The sequence below is a fragment of the Dasypus novemcinctus genome, chromosome Y (assembly GCF_030445035.2).
Source record: "Dasypus novemcinctus isolate mDasNov1 chromosome Y, mDasNov1.1.hap2, whole genome shotgun sequence".
In the NCBI taxonomy this organism is placed as follows: Eukaryota; Metazoa; Chordata; class Mammalia; order Cingulata; family Dasypodidae; genus Dasypus; species Dasypus novemcinctus.
This window is the reverse complement of record NC_092216.1, coordinates 29,689,880-29,713,602: the sequence shown is the minus strand read 5'-3', so window position 1 is coordinate 29,713,602 and position 23,723 is coordinate 29,689,880. Positions and strand designations below refer to the sequence as shown.

Genomic DNA, 23,723 nt, shown 5'->3' with positions numbered 1-23,723 from the left:
ATGAGGCAGAAGGAATTGTGAAGATGCTGGGGGAGGAGGGCCAAAAATTTGGACATCCTTGGTACTTCAGAAGGCCTTTATGTGGGGGAAACTACCTCATATTTTGCATCAAGAATGGAAATGTAGAGACAGGAGGCTGGGTCAGGATATGTACTCTTCTTGTGGATGAGCCACCTCCTCCAGGGCATCAATTCTACCCCTCAGGAACTTTGGGGCAAGAGGATTTTTCAAAGGAACTGTTTCAGTACACCATGGCTGACATGTCATATAACACATATTTGTTGGCTTAAAGGAATTTATTGTCTCAGTTTTGGAGGCAGTGATGCCAATATTAGACTCAATAAGGTCTGTGCCCTCAGTGCTTGCTTCTGCCTTTCCTCCCCACCATCCAGGGCAACACTGGGGTTATGGAGGTGAGGATTTCTGACCCCCCCTTTCCCCAGAATAGTCACACTAATATACAGACTCAGGCTCCAGGGTAGGTCACTGTCTAGAATGCCTCTCCTTTACTTCCTTTTGCTGACAACTTGGGGCCATTTGGCTCTCTAGCAGGCCTGTTTTCAAGTGTTTCAAGGTTTGGTTTGGGTTTCTATCCCCATTATTTGTAATGCACTCCTAAGGGGTTGGTAATAAACTTTCCTGAAAACAGTAACAACAACAACAACAGCAACAAAAGACACCTTGGCTGCCTTTAATTCACAAGTATTGTGAAGTAGTTTTCAATATTCCATGCTCTGGTCTTCCAGACAGATATTGTAGTATTTCACACTCAGTTTGGGCCTAGTCCTTTGGCAGAAGTTTTTAGCACAACATAAGAACAGTGTACCAACTTCACTATTATTTTGTCTCCAGTTTATCCAGTCTGCCTTTGCTGTCCATAAATATCTGTCAATGGGAGGGTAGAAAAAGGTCAGCACTCCACTGTGGGTACGGCTCTTGGAATTTAGGATGCCTTTTGTCTCACAATACTTATACGTTTGTGAATTACCATATGAAGAAAAGTAACTGAGTAAACAGGTGAATAATAAGAAAAAGAACACTAGATATATCAATAAATTAATATGGATTGTGTCTCTAATTTGAGCCAGGACCATTACTTAATTCTGAGGGCAGCTGATGAGGCCAATGGTACTAGCTCTGTATTTCAGATCTGGAAATGAGACACAGACAATTTAGTAAATTTCCCAGCTGACATGAAGCAGAGTCAGGAATCAGCCCTGAACATGTAATTCCAATGTCCATGTTCCCAATCACATTCATCTTCTGGCCTTGAACATCACAGTTGCTCTCAAAAACATGCTGAGTAAGGCATTAGAAAAGCACTTCAAGGCAAGTGTTCAGAAGCACATTCGACCTTTTTACTTTTACAGGTGTCATTAGCGCTCAAAATAGTTATTTCTCTATGCAACTTATACATACTATTTAAGAAACTTCAGATGACACAACAAAGGGAATCACAAGCTCACCACTGAAAAAATACCAATGCTAATTTTTTTTTTTTTTAACATACCGGGGTTGGGGGTTAAAACTGAGACCTCATATATGGGAAGCCAGTGCTTAACCACTGAAGCACATCTGTTCCCCTGAGTTGGTTTCTTTTGTTTGATTGTTGGTTGGTTGGTTTTGTTTGTTTTTTTTTAGGAGGCACCGGGAACCAAATCTAGGACCTCCCATGTGGGAAGCAGGAGCTCAACTGCTTGAGCCACATCCATACTCCAATGCTAATATTTGAAAGTATTTCTTCTCTGATCTTTGACCATTAAAACACACACACACACAAGATAAAGAACTCAGTTAACAATCTAACCTGAAGGACAATATAGAATACTGAATATCCCAAATACACTACAACTACAAACAACTTCTCAAGTCTTCTTTAAAGCCCCTTGCCTGGAAATACAAAGATAGGACATGATTTGGATTGCTACCTGAATCTGTGCTCCCCTAATTGCAACTCTAAGACCCTAAATCAATGCCTTTGTTGCCTTGCTGCTTAGTTTATCTCTCAGTTGACATTACATAGTGTTAGAAACAGGATTGTAAGTACCTACCAACCTGATCCTGGAGCTACTGTTGGGTTTAAGCATAGTAAAGGTAAAAGCCCCTTCAGCTCTGCCATCTCCCCAAAAGCCCTGAGTTCTTGTCTGTGAGTCCCCTTGGTTCTGAAAACCCCTTTTTGGTTGAGGCTCTAGACCTTTTAGGGGTGACTTTTGAACTTTGGTTCTTATGGTTTAAGCTGCTAACAGCAGTCCTGTTTGTATACTTGAACCTTTTTTCTTCTAGTTTGGCCTGGTGACATAAGGCCTTTCTGTTAGACTTTTTTTTTTTTTTTTTTGTATATAGGGAAAATTTATTTGTTTGGCAAGTACTTGAATGGGACTTTTAAAATTCAACTTTGATAATGAGCTCTTCTAAGTGGGGGATGCCTCCCTAACAATCAATTTGGCTTTTGTGAGCAAGCAGATTATTTTTGGTCAGCACAGGATGGGCATTTAAACACTATTAGAACGTGTACCACCTTTTAAAGAGAGGCTTTGGCCTGACGGAGGAACTACCTAGTGACAGTGCACAAGAGGAGACCCCATCGAATTCCAAGGCAAGGTTGCCTTTCTTTGTCTGAGAAAATCATCACTTTACTTAGTCCTTTCATTTTCAATTGAGTTCAGATATGAAAATTCTGACCATGTACATTATATGACATATAGAATTTCCTTATTTAAGAGTATTCTATTACTGCTTCAAGTTGTTTTTTACAAATAGCAACAGCAGGGAATTAAGTATATGGGCTTTTTAATTGGCAGCAGTTTTTCCTTCTAAGAGTAAGAAATTTTTGTGCCAACCAAAATAGACATGAGAGATGCATTATCTAGGAAAAGCTTGTCTTTCCATGTGTCTGCTACAATTACTTATGGGACCTTTCACTCAACCACTGTTTCCCATCTACACCAAAAGTACAAAAGATCTGTGTTAACACTACACAGCATGATCTGATCCTGAGTGTTTTCTTTAATATAATTACAGGTGGCCTCAGGTACAAGAGAAAATGGTATGCATTTTTGAATTTCAGAAAAAATCTAGATAATTAAAAAACCAGGGTGGAGCAGATGTAGCTCAGTGTTTGAGCACCTACTTTCCGTATGAGGTCCTGCATTCAATCCCCAGGGACTGTGTGCTTGCTTTACTCTGATGAGCCACCCTGATTCCAGCTTCCAGGTGAGAAGGAGAAATGGGGATGTGATTATTTTCTAGTTAAGTGATGGCCATGTTCTACAGTCCTTGTAGGCAGCTGTGTTCCCTTTAGGTGGTGAGGGTTTGTGTACTGGGGCTGGAGATATCTATATTAGAGTCTTTGAGATGAGATTGTGAAGGTGGGGGTGGAGAAACTATTTCCCACCTATATAGCATAATTGCCAGTGACAACTTCTCAGAAAAACCACTACTACACCCTTTACATATATTTACTCATCCCATCTTCAACACTACCATACTATGACTGTTTATTCCCACTCTTCCGATGAAGAACTAAGGTGCAGAGACAATTAGCCTATAATTTCAAACATGAGTGTCCCTGATCCTTAAGCTATAGCCATAATCTAGCCTATAGCCATAATCTAGCCACATCACTTGGGCACAGGATGATTCTATACCTTGTCAGCAAGGGAAACTGATCATTTGTGTGTATTCCTGGACTTATCAGACCTACACAGACCCCACATCCTGCCCATCATTATAAGTCAACTCACTGATCACATGACCCAGACCTGTTATTATTGCCGTTACTGCAGACTATGAATTGGCATAGTGTGAAAAGCACAAAGAAATTCCACATACCTGTTCAGCTCAGATTCTGAACAATTGCAAGCACAATCTGGTTTACCTAAGGCAGTCCTCTACACTACAGCCCAAACATAGGAATTGAGAGATATTAGTGTATTTCATAATATCAGCATCTTGAGTCCTAGAAATGCTCGGCACTGTTTGCTGCATGCCTTAGGGACAGTGACCAATAAAAACTCAAGTTACCATTTGGCTATTGATCTGGTGTATATCATCCTTGCTGCAACTTTCATAACTGCATTAGAGTCTTAGCACTGAACTCATGTCTCCCCTCAGTAATGAACTATCAAATTGGTGCCTGGATAGTATAAAGATGGACACCCAACACATTCAATGAATAAGCATTCAGGGTATAGAAAAGGAAGACTGGAAGGAAAAATACTACATGATTTATAGTGGTCAATTTTTAAACAGCAGAATTTAAATATTTTCAAATCTTCTACAACTGAGTATCTTTATGATAAAGGATTAAAAAAATAAATAAAACAGAATGTTTTGCCTAGACTTGAATCCAGTCCCACAATGAAAAGTTATAAATAAGATGTCTTTAAAAGAATTACCCAATTATTAAACTTTAGAAAGCTAATAAAATGCTTGTGTACCAATAACAGCAAATTCCTGCAGAAACGGGTGCTGGACATTGTATGTCCTGCCATGGCTCACTGAGTGGACTGGGGGAGAGTGAAAACTACAATGTAAACCATTATCCATATAAGATATGGAAGGTTAGAGAGGTGAATGAATTTTCCAGTTTCACATCTAGAGAAAGGAAACCATATTCTGGAGATATTAAGTGCTTTGACTCCAAATTCTATACACTTTGTTCACATCTCTTTGGCCTGGCAGGATCTCGAATCGTCTATGAGTTTGGAACAGTCATGATTTCACTTCTTATTACTGAGCACCACACCTTCAGGGCATCTGCAGCACAATGTAGTATTATCCATTTTTCAAAAGCTCAACAGGTATTTGTGCTAGTAGCTATGGCATGACAATACAGAAAGAACATTTCCATCCTCACAATACACTTTCCCAGGCAGCTTCTCTGAGCCTGCCATTGGTCTTTTCATTGAACTCATCTAATTCAGAGTATTTCCAGAACAGTCAGAATTTCAGAGTGATAAGTTTGGAGGTAAGGGCTTTAATGGTCCATCAAAATGGGGGAAATAAATAGTTAAAAGGGGATTCTTTCTCCACCTTGCTCATTTGCAAACCATTTGTAATGTCTTATTGAAGGCCTCTGACTCCACAGAGTCCAGGGATGATCTAAGAACCTGTGGTAATCTTGGGTAGCCAGCAAGCCATCAAGTGGAGAAGGAAGGGATGGGTGTGCCATTCTCCAAAAACTTTCTTGTAAATGTTTGTGTTCCTAAAGATTGGCTTGTGGATCAGAGGTATGATGCCACTAGCAGTGACAAAAATGACAATCCAGGTAGGCAATATCACTCAAGATAGGATCCAATGAGAGTAGGTTATCTACTCTGGTAACACTGCTACTTTAGCAACTGAAGAAGGGACTGTGAAATCAGAAAGTAATGGAAATATACACAGAGGTCTGCTTTATTCTTTCCATATTTAATAACAATAGTAAGAAGTATTATGATCATGTTCCTTGAGTGTACTGTGTTTGCAATCATCTTTCCTTGCTGTGCTATTTAAGATTCACTTTCCCATAAGACCAGTCATCAAAGCCTTTGTTTTTCCTTGGTTAGCAGCTCTTGGGAATAAAGCACAAGAGAGTGTAGATGAGGCTTTATTGTTGACCTACAATGGAGGGGATCTGGCAGAACACAAGCTCTCCCAGACTCTCAACTAGACTTGGGACAAAGTTCGACTGAGTGCCAGGTGGTGGTTGAGAATTAGGGCTTCTCCCTCTGTAGTTACCAGTCTGGCAGCACTTCATTAATGTTTTATCCTTTCTGACATAAAGAACATGTGCTCTGGGCTTACTACACATGCACCTGGGTGCTGGAAAGGTATCGAAGGAAACATATCCTTGAACATCCTTCTATTCTCTACTTCTCACACAAATCCAAAATCCTGGGATTAGATTAAAACCTGAAATTGCTTCCATTTGAGAGGTTCATGTACAACCCTTTCTCCAACACATTCCAAAGCCTGGATGGATTTCTGGAGGCCTTGTGTGAATGGCCTGCCAGGCTTGCTTCACATATTGGCTCTTGCTGTCTTGAAGAGTCTGTGGGAAGCAGGGCCAAGGGCTCCCTGCTCCTCTCATATTATTCCCATATTACACTGCCACCTTCTTCAGTAAATCAATTGATCAATTAACCAATCCATTTTAAACCAGGAAGCAACTCTCAGAGGCATGGAGTTGAATCATGTCCTGTGGGTGATAGTGACCATTAATCCTATAAATCAAGTGATTGTCCTGAGACTGGTATGACCTTAGGTTCATGGAAGACACTGTCCTCACAGCATCCCTATAGGTTTCTGAACTGACTGGAGGGGTTGAATGTAAGACTAGAGGTAAAGTAACTTGTCTGTATTCACTTAGTCTGAAAGTGATATAATAGGGGATCTACAGGCCACTTAAATAAGTGGAATCTTTTGGGAATTCATCAAACCACTGAAGTACTAGCACTGATGGGTGCTTGGACAAGACTGAGGATAGGTACATGGAGGGGCATGACTGTCAAGTGGGGAACAGGGCAGAGTTGACTGGCTAAAACACAAGACCTGATCCAACTCCATGCTTCTGATAGTTGCTCCGTAGTTAGAGTGGATTGGTTAATTGACTAATTGATATTTTGGAGAGGGTGGCAGCATACTAAGGGAATAATATGGGAACAATGATTGTTCTCCAGTGTTCCTGTATTATAGAACAATATGATTGGTGGAAACTGACAAGGAGAAAACAAATGGGCAGTAATACAGAGAGAGAAAAGAGGCAGGGAGGTAGTGAAGGTGGTAAAAAGGAGAAGAAAGACAACATCATGTATAGAAAGACATGGAGAGTATCTGCCTTCTTAGAGGAACAAGAGGATACAGGCATTCCTCACTAGCCACAGTTATAGTATTTGAGAGCTGGGAAAGGGACTCTGGAATCTTAGACGCACTTCTTCACAGCTGAGGTGAAGTGACTGAGGCCCTAGAAGAGGAGTGCGGTGGTGAAGACAGAATTGAGCCCTGGGATCAGACCACACCCTGTCATAACCAACAGGAGCTTGAGTTCTGCCCTCAACCCTAACTTTCCCATTTCCTTTCACAAGGTTGATAGATCACCAATTCTGCCCTGGTTACCAGGAGGCTTACTTCACAGCTTCTGAAATATCAGATACAGAGAACAACAATTTGCATGTAATTTCCTTCCTCTTTCTATTTTGTAATCTCTCCTTTTCTTATTCATAACTCCTCTTTATAGCTTTTCTCCATTATGTCTGTTCCTTATTTTATGATTCTTATCCTGAAGGAAGTGGTCTCATCCAGGAAGTTGAGGTCATGGGAACAACAATGTCTATAAATTTCTTCCATCCTCTTTACCTATTTTCTTAGTATTGCCCTGGTTTTAAAATATGTGCATCACTGAATCAGCTTGCATAAGCCTGAATGGTCCAGGCAGGGAACTGGGCTGGTTGTCAGAAGCTTTGGGCCACACCTAGTGGATGGAGCACCTGTGAAGTTAGTTCTGGGGTGGGTTCTCCCCTTGCAGGGTGTTCCTGCACATGCGCACATGGTCATCAAGTGGGTTCCTTTCCTTGCAGCTGTCTACACTGTTCAAGGAAGAGGAGTCTCTTTTCATAAGTTCTCTTTTCCTAGAATACACTGAAGACACTGAAGAAATGAATGAAAAGGCAGGAAGAAGAGGAAGAGGAAATGTGAGTGTGGAGTGGATAGGATAAAGAGAGGAAGGGAAACAAGTTCACATGCATTCCATTGCTTTCCTAACCTTCTTTTGACACTTTAGGAACATCAGCAAAACTGAGGAGAAACTGAGGTTTCCAGTATTCTATGTGAACATGGAGGTGGAAACATGAACTGGCTGGTCAAAGTAAATGCAGACAATCAGTGATCCAAGATGTCTTCTGGGTCCTGTTATCCACTTCAGAAAAACTCCTCCATCCATCTCTGTGCCTCCCCAGTGATCCCTACTACTGACAGCAGAAAGACCTTGAGCTGGAGGCCTCGGCCTGAGTCTCAGAGGATCTGGAGATTATGTGATGTTTGGAGACTGAAAGGGGATATAATACCAAAGAAATGGAGATGCCTCAGTGCTCAGCCCCTTTTACCCAATTCCCTAATCAGCCAATTGAGGGAAAATTTATTTTTCAGTTGGAAAGACTTACACTGAGTTTTAGAAATAGGTTTGGCATTTAATTTTAGATGTTAATACATTAAACAATATCTCTCCAACTACTTGTTTTTCTTCATCCTTATCAATAAAATAAACACATAGATAGATAAGCACCCTAAACAAACTTAGAGTGAATGAATGGACAAATAACTGTAAATTTAAGACTTAACATCTGTCCTCCTACCAATGTCTTCTAGACATTTCATTTCCTGAAATCTGTTCCCTCACCTGAAAGGGATCATGGGAACAATATTACCCAAGTTCAAGCCATTGGATTTCAATGCTGTTTTCACTTTCATGTCAGTTTTGTTGTTTATAACACTATGATTCACATTTCTTTCCATAAATATATTATCTCATTTTCTTCTGGCACAAAGTATTATCAAAACTGATGATGAGATGCTAATGTTCTTTTCATAATGCACTTGCTTTACTCTAATGCACAAAAGACTTCATTCTTCCTTTACACCTAGTAATTTTAGCTAGAATATGTCTTGCTATTAGTCATTCTGAGTCAATACTCAGTGTAAGGTTTTATAATGCACCTTCAAAGAATTTCTTTCCAGAAAAATAAGGAATTATAATTTTTAATATTTTTTCATGTCTTTGCTTTGGTTTTCTCATTCAGGCACTCCAGTTATTCATATATCATACTTTGTATGCCTGTCTTCAATTTCTGACATTTTTTTCCTCAAATTTGTTAAATACTCACTAATACTTGGCCATCCTACAGTTAAAAGCACTATTTTAGAAATAACCTGTAGGAAAAAATTCCTTTAATTTGGTTTGCTGATTTTTAAAATGCCTATACACATAAAAACCTGTCATCTACATTATGCCATGATCTTATTACCCAGCATCTTGCCAACATGTGAACTGAAACCATAAAAATGTTGGACTCCTACAAATGGGCTCACACTGAGATTTCATAAATGCACTCCCAGGCTTCCTGTATGTGGGGACATTATGCTGCTCACTGAGTAGACAGCCATCTGTGGAAGTCATTGAGCCATGATCACAGCTATATCTATAACACATTCTTGTGGTGTGTCTCTTAAACAAATGACAAGAGCTACATCATTTAAGCCTCCTTCTTACACTTGACCTCCCCTGCTCTGTACAAGTGAGTTATTCCACTATCTTCCAGTAAAGTTTGGCTGAATTTATGAATTACATAGAATTTGACATGGCAGAGGAATACTGGGCAAGAAATGAGATTCTATCCCAGCTCTACCTTGCTTCCATAGCTGAATGTGAGAGAATCTTCAGATCTCTGGACCAAACAGAGATCATGGGTTAAAAAAAAACCCATTGATCTAAATCAATTCATGAACTAACAAAAACTAAGAAAATTAAGCTAAGTTCTTGTTCTGCACTTGCTTTCCAAATGATGGCAGAAGGCATTGATTGCCTCTAGGAAACACAGAACCTAAGAAAAGGATATCAAATTCTTGGCTTTTCTGAGGAGAAAGAGAATATATTAGAGATCTTGTGTGAGCAAGGGAGTTGAGCCAAGCAATCAGGTGGTATATACTAGGGTAGAGGGGCAGTGATGGGTGATGTCACCTGCCTATCACTCATTCAGGTATTATCTTCGGTGTGACAGATCCATTCCCTTTCCTTGTCTGACATTTAGTCCCATGGAACTCACCACTTGGCCAGAGGAGGGGACAATGAAGGTGCCATTATCAGTATCTCAAGATAGTCATTAGTATAGGCATATTTACAGAATAAAGGCAAACTCTTAAGCAAAATTATATAATCACCTAAAATCAGGTACTAGAGGAGAAGGTGGGGAAAGAGAAGGAAGAGAAAATACACTAATGTCATCACTGCTCCAATGAGGATTAATACAACTAAAGAAATGGATGATTAAGGGAAAATTTTTTTTTTTAAATTACTAAAACAAAATCACAAACCAGAAAACATACACATGTACACAGAAACATACAGGTGCAAGAAGTGTACTTTTGAGTACTCTTGCCCTTTAATAATGTGATAATGAATTTAAGTAGTTTCCAGTGTTAAATACAGTTAAAATCAGCATCAAAAATAGAGAGCAGCTCTTTTTCCTTTTGCAGCCATCGCTGAAGCACCAGTGGCCAAAATGAAGTTCAATCCCTTTGTGACCTCTGGTCAGAGCAAGAACCATAAAAGTCATTTCAGTGCACCTTCCCACATTTGGAGGAAGATTATGTCTTCCCCTCTTTCCAAGGAGCTGAGACAGAAATATAATGTTCGATCCATGCCTATCCAAAAAGATGATGTTCAGGTTTTGAGCGGACACTGCAAATGTCAGCAAATTGGCAAAGTAGTCCAGGCTTACAGGAAGGAATATGTCCTCTACATCGAATGGGGACAGTGGGAGAAGGCTAATGGCACCACTGTCCATGTGGGCATTCACCCCAGCAAGGTAGTTATCACTAGGCTAAAACTGGATAAAGACCACAAAAAGACCCTCAAACGTAAAGCCAAATCTCACCAAGTAGGAAAGGAAAAGGGCAAATATAAGGAAGAAACAACTGAGAAGATGCAGGGATAAAAGAATCTTATGTACAACTTCCATTAAAAACTGCTAAAATGAAAAAAATAGCAATTAAGAATTACAGTTTATATTTTATAGTTATAAACAGCTTAAAATCAGTTAAGCAATGGACTTTTCCACATAGCAAAAGACAGATGAAAGTGCACCCCTCTCACTTGATGAGTATGGAAAGAATTAAAGAGCTGTATTGTTTGGGAATGATGGGGAGATAGCTCTATCTCTTTGCAAAGGGAGAGGTAGACCATGCTTCACACACACAGAAAATCAGTTAAATCATATGAACAGGAATTTCAGGTTTTGGTTGCATTATTTCACTAAGTGACTTTGCAGAACTGAAGATCTGGTTTAAGGTTTTATGAAGGAAACAATTTGGTTGAAAGGCAAGAATATTCTGGTCTGGGAGAAGTGGGGTGGGGGAGTGGGGGGTATACGGGAGCCTCTTATGTTTTTCATAACATAACCTTTTCTGTGATGTATGTATCTTAAAAAAAATACAATTTATAAAAATGATGGGGGAAGTGGGTTAATGGTCATGTTTTTTTTTAATGTAACATTCTATGTGATCTATTAACTTTAATAGAAACATTGAGGTGCAGCAGTGCTCAGAGATGCATTCTCCAAATACAATGAATGTCTCATGATGATGGAGGAGATTGTTGTTATGGGGGGAGGAGTGGGGTGAGGGGGTGGCGGGTATATGGGGACCTCATATTTTTTGAATGTAATATTAAAAAAATAAAGACAAAATAAATAAATAAAATAAAATGATTTCAAATTATAATGATGAACACTTTCATTTTTAGCCCTATGTATTAAGAACTGTTGCAAAGTACCTAGTTATGTGTTATTTCATTTAACCTTTACAACCACCCTATTAAGAAGGGACCCTTTTACAGATGAGAAAACTGAGGCTTACAGAGATGAAGTCACTTGTCCAAGGTTAACATGGGTCTGCCTGCCACACAGTCTATGTTCACAATCATTCCACCCAGACTGTCTCCCTACAATTGGTGCAGCTGATACCATGAGGGCAACCCACCTTTCCCCTTCTGAAGTGTTTCCAATCATGGCATGTTGTGATACCTATCCTACATCTAGGCCACATATCCCTTTATTGGCCCCCACATTGATGCGCAGTCCTGCACAGTCTCCCACTCTAACGGGTTCTTGTGTTGAGCTACATTACTGGGTGGCTGTGAGGACTAAATGCTTTAATACATGCAATAGTGCCTGGCACATGGAAAGCACCTAATAAATGTTATTACTATCACAGTCATCCTCATTACCCAGTTCACACCTGGGACCCCTGAGGTTTTCCTGAACCAAAATGCTCTCTGGTTACAGTGACTTTCTCTGTTCCAGATGAACAATGACTCTGATCTTGGGATTCACATAGTGTATTTCCTTTACTGGCCTAAGTATCCCATCAACAAAACCACTTATTTGGGTCAGACTGAGTCTCTGTTCCCTGTAACCCAAACAGTAAAAAAATGTATAGATGGATTGTTTTGATAGGTGAATTTTTAAAAAGTCTCTAAAGTTACATTATTTTTTCAGAAATGAAAACATTTAGAATGAAAGTGTATTAATAAAAAAATATATATAGTTTCAAATGCAGGTTTTATTATGTTACTAAGAGGGAGAAATTTTATCATCACTAGAAGGGTAGATATGGGTCCTTTTTATTTCCAGGTAGCTTACTCAAGAAAATTATGAAGAAAAAAACAATGAATTAGAATTCATCTGTGAAAACAATTCTTGATGTCCTGACACTTGAAACTTCGCTCAAAAACTCTCCTCCTTTCTGAGACCTTTGTGTTTTCCATGACAACCATTTCATTTGCTTCCTCCTTCCTTATTAGTTATGCATACAATTTTTATGATATATTTTCTAGATTTGATCTTAAATTGGGTTATATTTTTTCTCCTTGAATTTCTTTATGTATTCTATCTCACCTAGCAGAGTATGAACTCCAGTGAAAAGTGATTCCTCTCTTCATTTCTTTTAAAATGGCAGTGGTGTATAATATAACAAGCAGGAGATATGAAATAAGATGATATAGATGCTAGAGAGTCAAGCCCCAATTCTCTCACACATTGATAAATCACTAAACCTGCCTCAGTCTCCATGGCATTTCTATAAAGAGGAGATGCTCTCTATCTGATTTCAAAGTCCACTGGGTTTTTTACTTTACATCTCTGACTCTCGTGGACCAAATTCATGAAAAGAATCCTGAATATTTAAATCCTCAGGTATATGTGGTACTGCTCATATTCAAAACAAATTACTACATGGAATGTGATGAAATGACAGGTAGTGTCAAATGGCAAAGGCCACCCGATCTGAATTGCTGGAGGACATTTACCTTCTGACAGTTTATCTTTAAAGCAGTGGTTAGAATCAGATTCCAAGCCATGGTATTTCATCACATATCATAAGCTAACACAGTCTGCCTGCCAGCCTGTCCCCCCAGCAAGCACACTAGTCTAAAGTTAACCTGACACCACTCACTGGCTGCAGATTCTGAGCTTTTCCATCACCATAGAAAATCACAACTTGGTATTTATAGCTGACATTCATATAATTTAACACAAAAATCTCATCTGACTGCACTTACAGATTACAGATTAAATTCTGTCTTCTCTTTCTTCCCTCCTCCAATAATTTATGACTAAATAAGCAAAAATTAAACAGTAGCACTTTCAGTTCACATTTCACCTCTCTTCTGCAGGATCATATCAACAAAATAATAATAATAATGGTAGAAGTACTAATTTGTTTTCTATAAATTGTCCAAGTAAAATATTCAGGATTCCAACTAGTGCATCTGAACAGTAGGCTACTAAAGAAATGTGTTTTGTAAAGATGCAGAGGCCACCTTAATCAGCATATTAAAGTGGAAGATCATAAAATAAGAAAGTAGTTTTTTGTGCTGCTGAAGTAAAATACCTGGTAATTACCAATATCACAGTGGGGTTGTAGAAGTTAGAAGCAAGGGTGTATTTGATATGTTATGCATTGCATTGGAAATATTTAGTAAGTATATGAAAATTAAGAGATCCCTCAGTAGGTTGCAGGATCAGACTCCTGCAGCAGCTGGCAATTCCTGGAGAGTGGATGGAGAATATGTTGCAGTTTTGGACTCCTAGAGCAGCTGGCAATTGCTGGATAGAGGATGGAGACTATGTTGCAGTTTTGGACTCCTGCAATGGCCAGTAATGACTAGATATGGCCAGATGTACAAGGGAACATTCAAGTTTTCCATTGGTTTCATTAGTTTATAATAATAACCTGTTGTTGCCTATGTCTCAAGAGGATACACACTAGGAAAAATGAGGTCAGTTTCCACTAAGCCAGGGGGTTGAAGGTTTCTTTACCCCTGAAAAGAAGCAGCTGCTGAAATGACACAAAGATACTTGTTCAGGGTCTGTCCCAGGCTAGAGGGGACACAGCTGCTGAGTCCCTAACAGTGAGCATAGGGCCTAGTCTCCCAGGCAAGTCCCCTTTCAGGAAATGGCACTCTTGAGCCAAGCTCAGGAACCACAGGTAGACCCACATTGCCCCCTGCTAGTAAAATGGCAGAACTCCACCAATGTTGAAAGTGAGAGCACAGCAGCTTATTCTGTCCTCAATTTAAGGCTGTCTTGAATTTGTGCATCAGTTAGAATATCAACAGGATAATAATAATGGTAGAGGTCATCATTTGTTTTCTATAAATTGTTCAAGTAAAATATTCAGGATTCCAACTAGTGCATCTGAACAACAGGCTAGGATACTAAAAGTATCACAGGATCAAAATCACTTACTGATTTGTCTGATTATGTCATAATTGGGGCTAAATCAGGATTCTTTACAGATACCAGTGGATTCAGTTTTCTCACCTGTCATTTAAACAAAAAGCATGACACCTTAAAAAAATTCAAAAGAAGGAAAACACTACAGACATAAAGATATGTATTACAGTGCTATACACTAAAAAATATAAATTACTTCAATGCAAAACTGGGAAGTGAATTAGTAAATCTTGATTCTTTAATAAGATGAAATACCGGGAGCTAATGTGGCTCAAGCAGTTGAGCAACTGCTTTCCACAGGGGAGGTCCTAGATTTGATCCCTGGTGCCTCCTAAAAATAAAAAAAAAGGAAACAACAAGCAAATCAACAAAACAAATCAACTCAGGGAGCCACTGTGGTTCGGTGGTTAAGCGCCAGTTTCCCATTGACAAGTTCCCCAGGTTCAATCCCTGGGCCCATACTCCAAACAAAACAAAACAGAATAAATAAATAAATAAGATAAAGTACCATTTAACCCTTCAAAATAGTCATTATCAAGACTGTAAACCAGCAGAGGAATATATTTGTAACATAACATTGAGTGAATAAAACAAATTATAAAGGTGACTGTATATAGCTACAAATACATTGTATTAGGTTAAAATGCATATATACACTCTATTAGTAAAAGAAGAGCTGATGCAAAATAGCAGAAATTGTTTGTTTTTTATAAAGGGTATTTATTTGGGGTAGAAGCTTACAGTTACCAGGCCATAAAGTGCAAGCTACCTCCCTCACCAAAGTCTATTGCCACATGCTGGAGCAAGATGGCTGCCGATGCCAGCAAGGGGTCAGGCTTCCTGGGTTCCTCTCTTCCTGAGGCTTGCTTCTCTCCAGGTTCAGCTGCTTTTTTTTCTCCACAAGGCCAGCTGTAGATTACAAGGCAAATGGCACATCTCTCTTCCCGGGGCCTCTGCCATATCTGCTTCTCATGTGTTTACTTCCCAGGCTCCAGCTCAAAAACTCCCAGCTCTGTCCTTTGCCATGTCTTTTCTCTGTAAGTCTCTGTATGTGCAGGGATGCAGTGTTCTACTGACATGGCCCAATCAAAGCCTTAATCATTATTTAATCAGGTAAAAGTGAAACCTCTCAATCTAATACAATCTAATATGCCTGGAGGAACAGACCAGGTTACAAACATAAGCCAATATCTATTTTTGGAACATATAAACAATATCAAATTGCTACATAGTCTATGAAAAAGATGCATGTAGGGAGGAAAGTAAGAACAAAAGGGGCCCCCTCTGGAGGCAGCTGTTTAATAAGAATTGTTCCAATAGTCACAACACCCCTGGGGTTGGGGACCGGACCCCTGGTGTACAGAAGGAGGAGACAGAGTCCCTCCAGGGAAGGGCCATGTGGTCCCCTGAAGGTGGCTGCCTGGGCCTGTTAAGCCAGGATCTGTGATTCTGAAATGAGGCCCCCTCATGTCCTGCCAATCACGCATCCCCATCCTTGTAAATGCCATTTATTTATGGCCATGCCATAAAAGTTTGAATAAAGCAGCCCAGTACTTTGGAGGACAGGTGTCTCTGTGTAAGAAAAGTTTCCATGATTCAGTGTCAAAGAGGCCTCCTCAGGTAGGAGATGGATTCTGAGTCTCTTGTCTGCATGCTCAAAAATGCTACATCCATCGCATCATCCCAATCTTTCTAAGTAAATTGGACTTCATCAGTTGTTTGCCAGTGGGCATCTGCCCAGGCAGTAATACCTACCATAGACAAATGGACCTTTTCTTACTGTCGCAAATACCTAAGTTGATAGGAGAGGGGCATGGAGTCTTCAAAAGACTCTCAGTTGTCAATTGGCCCCTTTCTCCTTGTCACCCTAAACAAAATCTTCAAGTATGGTTTGACTCTCCAATCAACTAAAATTTGGAACTTTGGTTTTAATTTGGGGTCCTCTTTGGAACCCTGTACATACCAGACTCTTAGGCAATTGCCTCTTTCTCTAGGGTCTCCCATCCATGTTGGGATAGGTTTCCACTAGCAGAATGGTGGCAGAATCATTCAGAAGAACCCCTGGCCTGCACAGCTCACTAATAGGGTATTATTATGATAGGCATCAGGGCTTAATAGGGCCTGAGTACATGGTATGGGTATTTTACCTTTTTTTCTAAGTTTGAGATGACCTCTGTAGTTGTAGGAAGAAGCTGGCACCCTGGCTTGGAACTTTGTCTTGCCCATAACCCTTTAGCCACCTTGCCAGGGATTGGACCCACAGTAATCCATGGAGTCAGGGTTCAGAGAGTGACAGTAGCAGAGAGCAATAGCCACAAAGGGACCACAGGCCCCAGGAACACCACTGCCTGTAGGCTGCCACATTATACTCCCTGTGAAGGGGGTGCCCCTATTGCAGTGGAACACCTGCATTTGGCCTCTGGGGCACAGTACATAGACACACTGTTTGTTCCTATATAGTCTCCCAGTTACTTTCAGGCAAAGCCTAGTAATTCCCATGTACTACCTGCCCCAGCAGCCCTAGCACCAGGGCAGGGATTGTCCACCTCCTGTCCCTATACCAATTCCATTAGATCAATGACTTTTGGATAAAATTAGCCAATTTGACTCAGACTAATCATGCCCATTCTGGGGAAAACTGGAAACCAAGTTTTCCCCTCTTGACATACAAGGGCTAGCTGTCTATAAAACCCACAGACAACTCAGATTTGCAAAAGCCACAATTTAGGGAGTTTTGGCAAAACCCAACATAAACAAAAAGCATCAGCACAAAGTAGAACACCCGTTAAGTAACCAAGTCATGGAACCTCCCAGTAAGTATTAGTTTTCTGAGAACCAGTAAGCTAAGAGCAATCAAGAGGCACTATGCCTCACATCCAGTGGCTGTGACCAACACACCCTCCCTGTTGGACCACTTACTTTTAATATACATTTTGTTAGAGAAGTTGTGAGCTTACAAAACAATCATACATAACATGCAGACTTCCCATATAGCACCTCTTCAGCAACACCGTGCATTGCTGTGGAACTGCACCACTTATTTTGAATGAGTTAAGTTGGGGGTTAAATTTGGGTCTGGGTGGAAGTCAGGTGTGACTCAAATGGAATCTGAGACCTTAGTGCATGATGAATGTTACTGTAGGTGCTAGGGCGACAGGGTTGCCAGGAGGATGGGCAGGAAGTGTGATTAGTTAGGTAGCTCAACCAGAAGGTGTGGAGCACACAAGCAGAACAAGAGGAAACTGTGAGCCTGTGTTAGTCAGCCAAAGGGGTGCTGACATAAAATACCAGAAGTTGGTTGACTTTTATAAAGGATATTTATTTGGAGTAGGAGATTACAGATACCAGGCCATAAAGCGTAAGTTACTTCCCTCACCAAAGTTTATTTTCACATGTTGGAGCAAGATGGCTGCCGACAGCTGTGAGGGTTCAGGCTTCCTGGTACGTTTCTTCCAGGGCCTAGCATCTCTGAGTTCAAGTTTCCTTTCTTCCCAGGGCTTGCTTCTTCCTGGACTCAGGGTTCCTTTCTTCCTGAGGCTGGCTTCTCTTTCCTCTTTATAGGGCTCCAGCTTAATGCTTCAGCATCAAATTCCAACATCAAAACTCCAACATAAAAAAGCCTTCAACTCTGTCCTTTGCTGTGCCTTTTATCTCCGAGTCCCCACCCCTTGGTCAGTGGGGACTTAATGCCCTAATGATGTAGCCCAGTCAAAGCCCTAATCATACCTTAATCATGCCCAGGTACAGACCAGATGACAAACATAATCCAATATCTATTTTTGGAATTCATAACCATGTCAAACTGCTACAGTGCCCTTTTAAAAATTTTTGCTTGAATCTATTTCAATACTTTTTATTGCCTCCTGCAGGTATGCTCACATTCAGTCACTACCTTCAATGATTTCCTTTGCAAAACATCTTTGCAGCATCCCTAAGACGAAGGTATTGGAAGTGGATGTGGCTTAAGCAGCTAAGTACTCACCTACCACATGGGAGGTCCCGGGTTCAGTTCCTGATGCCTCCTAAAGACGATGAGTGAGGCATGCATGTGATGTGAGGGCCAGGTGTGGTGAGCTCATGCAACAAGATGATGCAGAGAGTTGATGCAATGAAGAGAAACAGCAAGGAAACAAAATGAGAGACACAATGAGAGACACGACAAGCAGGGATCGGAGGTAGCTCAAGTGATTGGGTGCCTCCCTCCCACATGGGATGTCTGGGTTCAGTTCCCACTGCCTCCTAAAAAGAAGATGAACAGAGAGCAGACAGCAAGCACAAGAAAAAATGGGGGTGGGGAGTGGGGGAGGGGGATAAAAGCAAAAAAATGTATACTTCAATCCCTGCTAAAATCCCATTTCAGAAACCAAGACTCGGTTGCTTTGAAGGGGAAGGCAGGCACCCAATGTCCTCTCCAGAGCAGGTGGGCCAGGAAGTATGTCAACAGAGGCTCGACTCACAGAAATGCCTCAGCCACCACACACTCACCTCCCAGAGGAGAATGCTTGTTTACAACATACTTGCACACTTTGTGACTTTGCTGCGCATTCCTGCAGGACAGGGGTCCTGCTCCCTGCTGGCTCTCCTAGAGGCCCAGAATATGGTAGGTGTACAATAAATACTCGTGGGGAGAATGGCATACCTTCATTCCTTGATTTGATCTTCTCCCACACCACCGTCAGGCAGCAAATTAGGAAATATAACTGCTGCCAGTGTTAGTCATCTGCTTAGCAGGGTAGATGGAGTCCCTGGCTCCCTGCCCTGGCCTTTCCAACCCAGGTGAGACCTTGGCCACTGCTGGAAGGACAGAGATGTTAATTAGGAGGAAGAACCCTTTCAGTCATTCCTGCAACAATAATAATTACAATCATCCTCATCATCATCTCTAACTCATGTAGTCCTCACACCAGTGGCATCAGTGAGGAAGGAGCTATTATTATCTGTTTTAACAGCAAGGCACAGAGCAGTTAAATAACTTTCCCAATATCACAAGCCAAGAGGCAGCACTGCTGGGACATGGACTCCATCAGGCTTAAAGCCCAGACCCGGATGCTACTACAACCTCAGGACAATTAGCATCCCCAGCTGGACCCAGAGAGGCTGCCAGCACAGGTGGGGTGAGTTTGGGTGAGGGATCAGTGCTACCTGGAATGTGGAGGTCAGTCAGGGACCCTTCAAGGAGACCCACCTGCCAGTGCTAGCCCTGAGGTGACAGTTCAAGCAAGATGCAGCCTGGCAGGAGAGGCAGGCAGGAGCTCCCTAATTACAGGGCTAGTTGTTTCATGGGTGCGATGCGAGGGTCAGAGGCTCTGCCAGCTTCTCAGGCACCAGCCTGGGCTGGGAGCCGGGGAGCCTGCCCTGCAGGGCTGACCTTGCAGCAGAAGCCTGAAGAGTGTGTGGGAGTGAGGCAGGCAGAGTGGGAGAGCACCCCAAGGAGAGGACACGGCCTGGGTAGGGCCTGAGGCTACCGCGCTCATCTTTCCTTCCCTCTTATCCTTAGCAAGTGCAAAAGGGAATTATTAAAATTCCCATGACCCTGCCCCGCCGCCCAGATGGCCTTGGCTCCCTCCTCCATCAAGCAGTGATTCTGCCCGCCATTCCAGCAGCTGCTTGCACTTGACAAAATGCCCAATGGTCTTGTTTGATCCTTACAACCACCTGAGGGAGCAGGTGTCCGGCCCCTGTACAGAGGGGGAAACTGAGGCAGGGTGTGGTGTGCCTTCCTGGGCCACACAGTAGGTGTGCCTCTCCTCCTCCGGACAGCCTCCCCCACCCGCGTGCAAGATGCACTTCCCAGCGCCTTAGCTCTGGGTGGCTGGGGGTGTCACGTGACCCAATCCAGGTAAAGCGCTGAGCAGGTGGGAGCTCAAGGCTGGGGCTGCCATCATGACGACCACGAAGCGCCTTCCTGGGAGGCCCGGGCAGGTTTCTGAGTCCTCCCTCCCCTGAGACCCTGCAGCCCCGCGGAGAAGGGGGCGTCCTGCGGGCAGGGGGCCCCGGGAGCGGGGATGGGGCTGGGCGGGGATAGCAGCTGGAACCCTGGCGACAGGCAACGGTGAGCCCGGGGTCGGGGTGAGGAGCTCTGCGGAGGGACGTTGTGGGCGCGGGGGGCAGGAGGAGACAGGGAGCCCCAGGATGCGGTCCAGAGGGGCCCCAGGCGGCCCAGCGTGAGAGACGCCGCCAGCGCGTGGGGAGCAGGCGCTTCAGATTGTTTCCACTCTAACACCTTTTTTTTTTAATGTACTGGATGCATATAATTTCTTTAACACTTTACTTTTTAAATAATTTCAAACTTACGTACTGTGGCAAAAACAATACAACCCCCCTACACACAGAGAACTCCAACATACCCCCACCCAGGCCCACCACCCGCTTTCAGCAATTTCCCGCCTTTGCTGCAGCAGACTCCTTTTCATAGCAGCATTTACCTGGAATTCTCTTCCCCCTAAATTTAATGACGCACCCGCAGGAAAGGTGGGTACACACGCGCGGTGGGAAATGAAAGCCCCATCATCTGTAACTCACCACCCCAGGCAGCCTGGTCATCCTGTGGGGTCTCTTCTTCCAGTCTTGAAAAGAAAAGAAAAAAATTCACCCCGAAGGGGCAAAAAAAATTCCAAGTGCCTGAGAGATGACTGCACGGGGACGTCCCGGGGCTGGGGAGGTCCAGGCAGGCTTCTGGAGAGAAGGTGGGGTTCAGGATGGACCTCAGGGAGTGTGGGAAAGGGCGACGTTTAATTTCCTCAAAGAGGGAGCTGGAGCCGCTCTGCGCTGAGGAGGGAGGGAACGGGCCTCCGGCGGCTTTGGCGCGCAGGGAATTTGAAAAGTGGCGCCCAAATGAGGGGGCCAATGGTGCGTGCCAGGGGCGGGGCCAGAGCGAGAAGGGCCAATGGTGAGTGTCGGGGGCGGAGCCAATGGTGAGAAGGGGCGGGGCCAATAGTGAAAACGGCGCCAAATTGGAAAAGCCGCCAGCAGTGGAGGCGGCTCCGAGGCCCAGCCCGCGGTGTGGAGAGGCGGGAGCAGGGACTGAGCGCGGGACGCGGAGCTTAGTTAGGCCACGCGGAGAGGCTGGAACCCCTGAAGGGTCCAGTCAGTGGGGCCCAGGGAGGGCCCTGGTGCTAGCTGGGGGGTATAAGCCTCAGCATTCTTGCTGTTTGGTGTGTCGGTCATTTTATCCAGGTCTGCGCGCGTTCTTGCAAGATGGTTAATAAAGTCTTTTCTCCTCCACAGTCGGGGGAGCTTTAGTTTTGTTACAGGTGCGGCTTTCTTTTTAACAGGAGGCGCAGAGGTTGAAAAGACCACAGGAACAGAGACGGGATTCCGGCCAAGGGGGCCACGCCAAGCTGGGAAAGGAGCTAATAAAATGGGGCTGCTGAGCGCACCCCGCGGCCAGCCCTGCTCCCGCCCACGGCCCGCGCCCGCGCTTCATCCCCCAACGACCCTCGGGGTGAACAAGGAGTGACCTCATTTAGGACGGGTCCCCGAGCCCACCCACACCGAACTGCTGTGAGGGGGCCGGGGAGACGGTGGGTCCCCGGAAACGCCAGCTGGTTGTGGGGGGTGCCAGCCGCGCCCAGCGCCCACCCGGGGGTCCTCGCGGGGCAGAAGGCGCTTAGAAGCCGCGCACAGCGGGGGAAAGGGAAGAGGAAGGGGCGGGCGGGCGCCTCGCGGGCGGGCCCCGAGCTGCGCGGGCCTCACCAGGGCGCCCCAGGCCCTGACACCCGCCGCGCCTCTGAGGGGGCCCTCGGGCACGCGCCTGCCGGCCTCGAGGAGGTCACCAGGCCCTGACTGCTGGTGGCCCAGCCCAAGCCCCTCCCCTGCTACCCGGTTAGGGAGGTGGGGAAGGGCAAGGCCTGGCGAGGAAACCAGCGACGACAATGTATTTAAACCTCTCCCGTGGGCGCGCGCCTGCCGGCTCCTGAAGCGCTCGCGCTCCCGTCCGCAGCGTGGGGAGCAAGCCCACCTGGGCTTCCCGTCCCCAGACCACTCATTCCTGGCAGTGCTCACGCCTGGGCTTCCTCATCTGTAAAATGAAAGCAGGCGAGCGGATGTGGCTTGACCGGTTGTGGCTTGACCAGTTGAGCACCTGCCTCCCATGAACGAGGTCCTGAGTTCAATCTCAGGTACTTCCTAAAAACAAAAACAAAATCAACTCAGGGGAGCTGGTGTAGCTCAGTGGTTGAGCGCCGGCTTCCCACATTAGAGGTCTGAGGTCAATCCCTGACATCGGTACCTCAAAAAAAAAGTATCCCCCCCCCCCCCCCGCTTCTTGTCCAAATCTAGTGTCCCACCAACCTGTTGCCACCTTCCTGCTGGCCCCTTCCTTCCCCGTGCCTCCCCACCCCCTTTCCAGAGGGTACCACCTCTGCGCTGCGCCAGGCACCCCGTCCTCTGCCAGCTGGGGTTGAATCAGACCTGGATCCACCAATGCACCGCCGCCCGCTGAGCTCAGACAGCCAGAGGCTCCTTGTCTCGGCTCCCATCCAGGGTTCACCAGGTCCAAGGGACAGCGGGGGGAGGAGACGAGGCGGGCTGAGGGAGGCCCAAGGCGAAGACTCTGACTGTGCCGGTGCAGGATGCTGTGCTCTGGATTGCCAGGCCAGGGCAGGGGCTCTGCCAGCAGAAGACTGACCTCCAACAATGACGTTTCTCCCTGGGTGTTCCAGAAGTCATCGGCCGCCTTCTAATTCAAACCAGCAGGAGGAGGCGCCACAGGCTGAGTCTCAAAAAGTACACAAGAGCCCTCTAGAAGGGGCTCTGGCCAGGGGCCCCCTCCCCGTCTCCTGAGCCAGGCCCGGGCGCATCCCCTATGGGCACAGCACCCCCGCCCCCTCGATCCGTGGCCCTGCGCGGGGCTGTGGAGCCTGCGGTCGTCGTGGAAGCTCTGGTTTTAGCTGCGCTTATGAGCACCCTCTGAATGTCAGCGTCTGTGCTAAGAACTGCATGTTCACCACCTCTCAAAAAGCCACTCACTCTTTTTTCCTCCCTTAAACTTTTTATTTTGACATAATTTCAAACTAACAAAACAGTTGCAAAAATAATACAAAATCGACCCAGAGAACTCCAATATACCTCTTCCCCCCACCCATATCCAGAGCCACGATTTTAACATTTTGTTTCATTTGCTTCATTGGTCTATTTAGCTATCTATCATCAGTCCACCTATCTGTTTATTTTCTAAATATTTGAGAGGTTATTACATCGTGTTTCCTGAACACATAACACTCCTATGTACCT

At 44.1% G+C, this 23,723-nt stretch overlaps 1 pseudogene; it reads left to right on the top strand.

Annotated features, from left to right (window-relative positions):
* The first annotated feature begins 10,256 nt into the window (after nucleotides 1-10,256).
* On the top strand, nucleotides 10,257-10,691 carry LOC101430922 (large ribosomal subunit protein uL24 pseudogene; annotated as a pseudogene).
* Nucleotides 10,692-23,723: the final 13,032 nt, after the last annotated feature.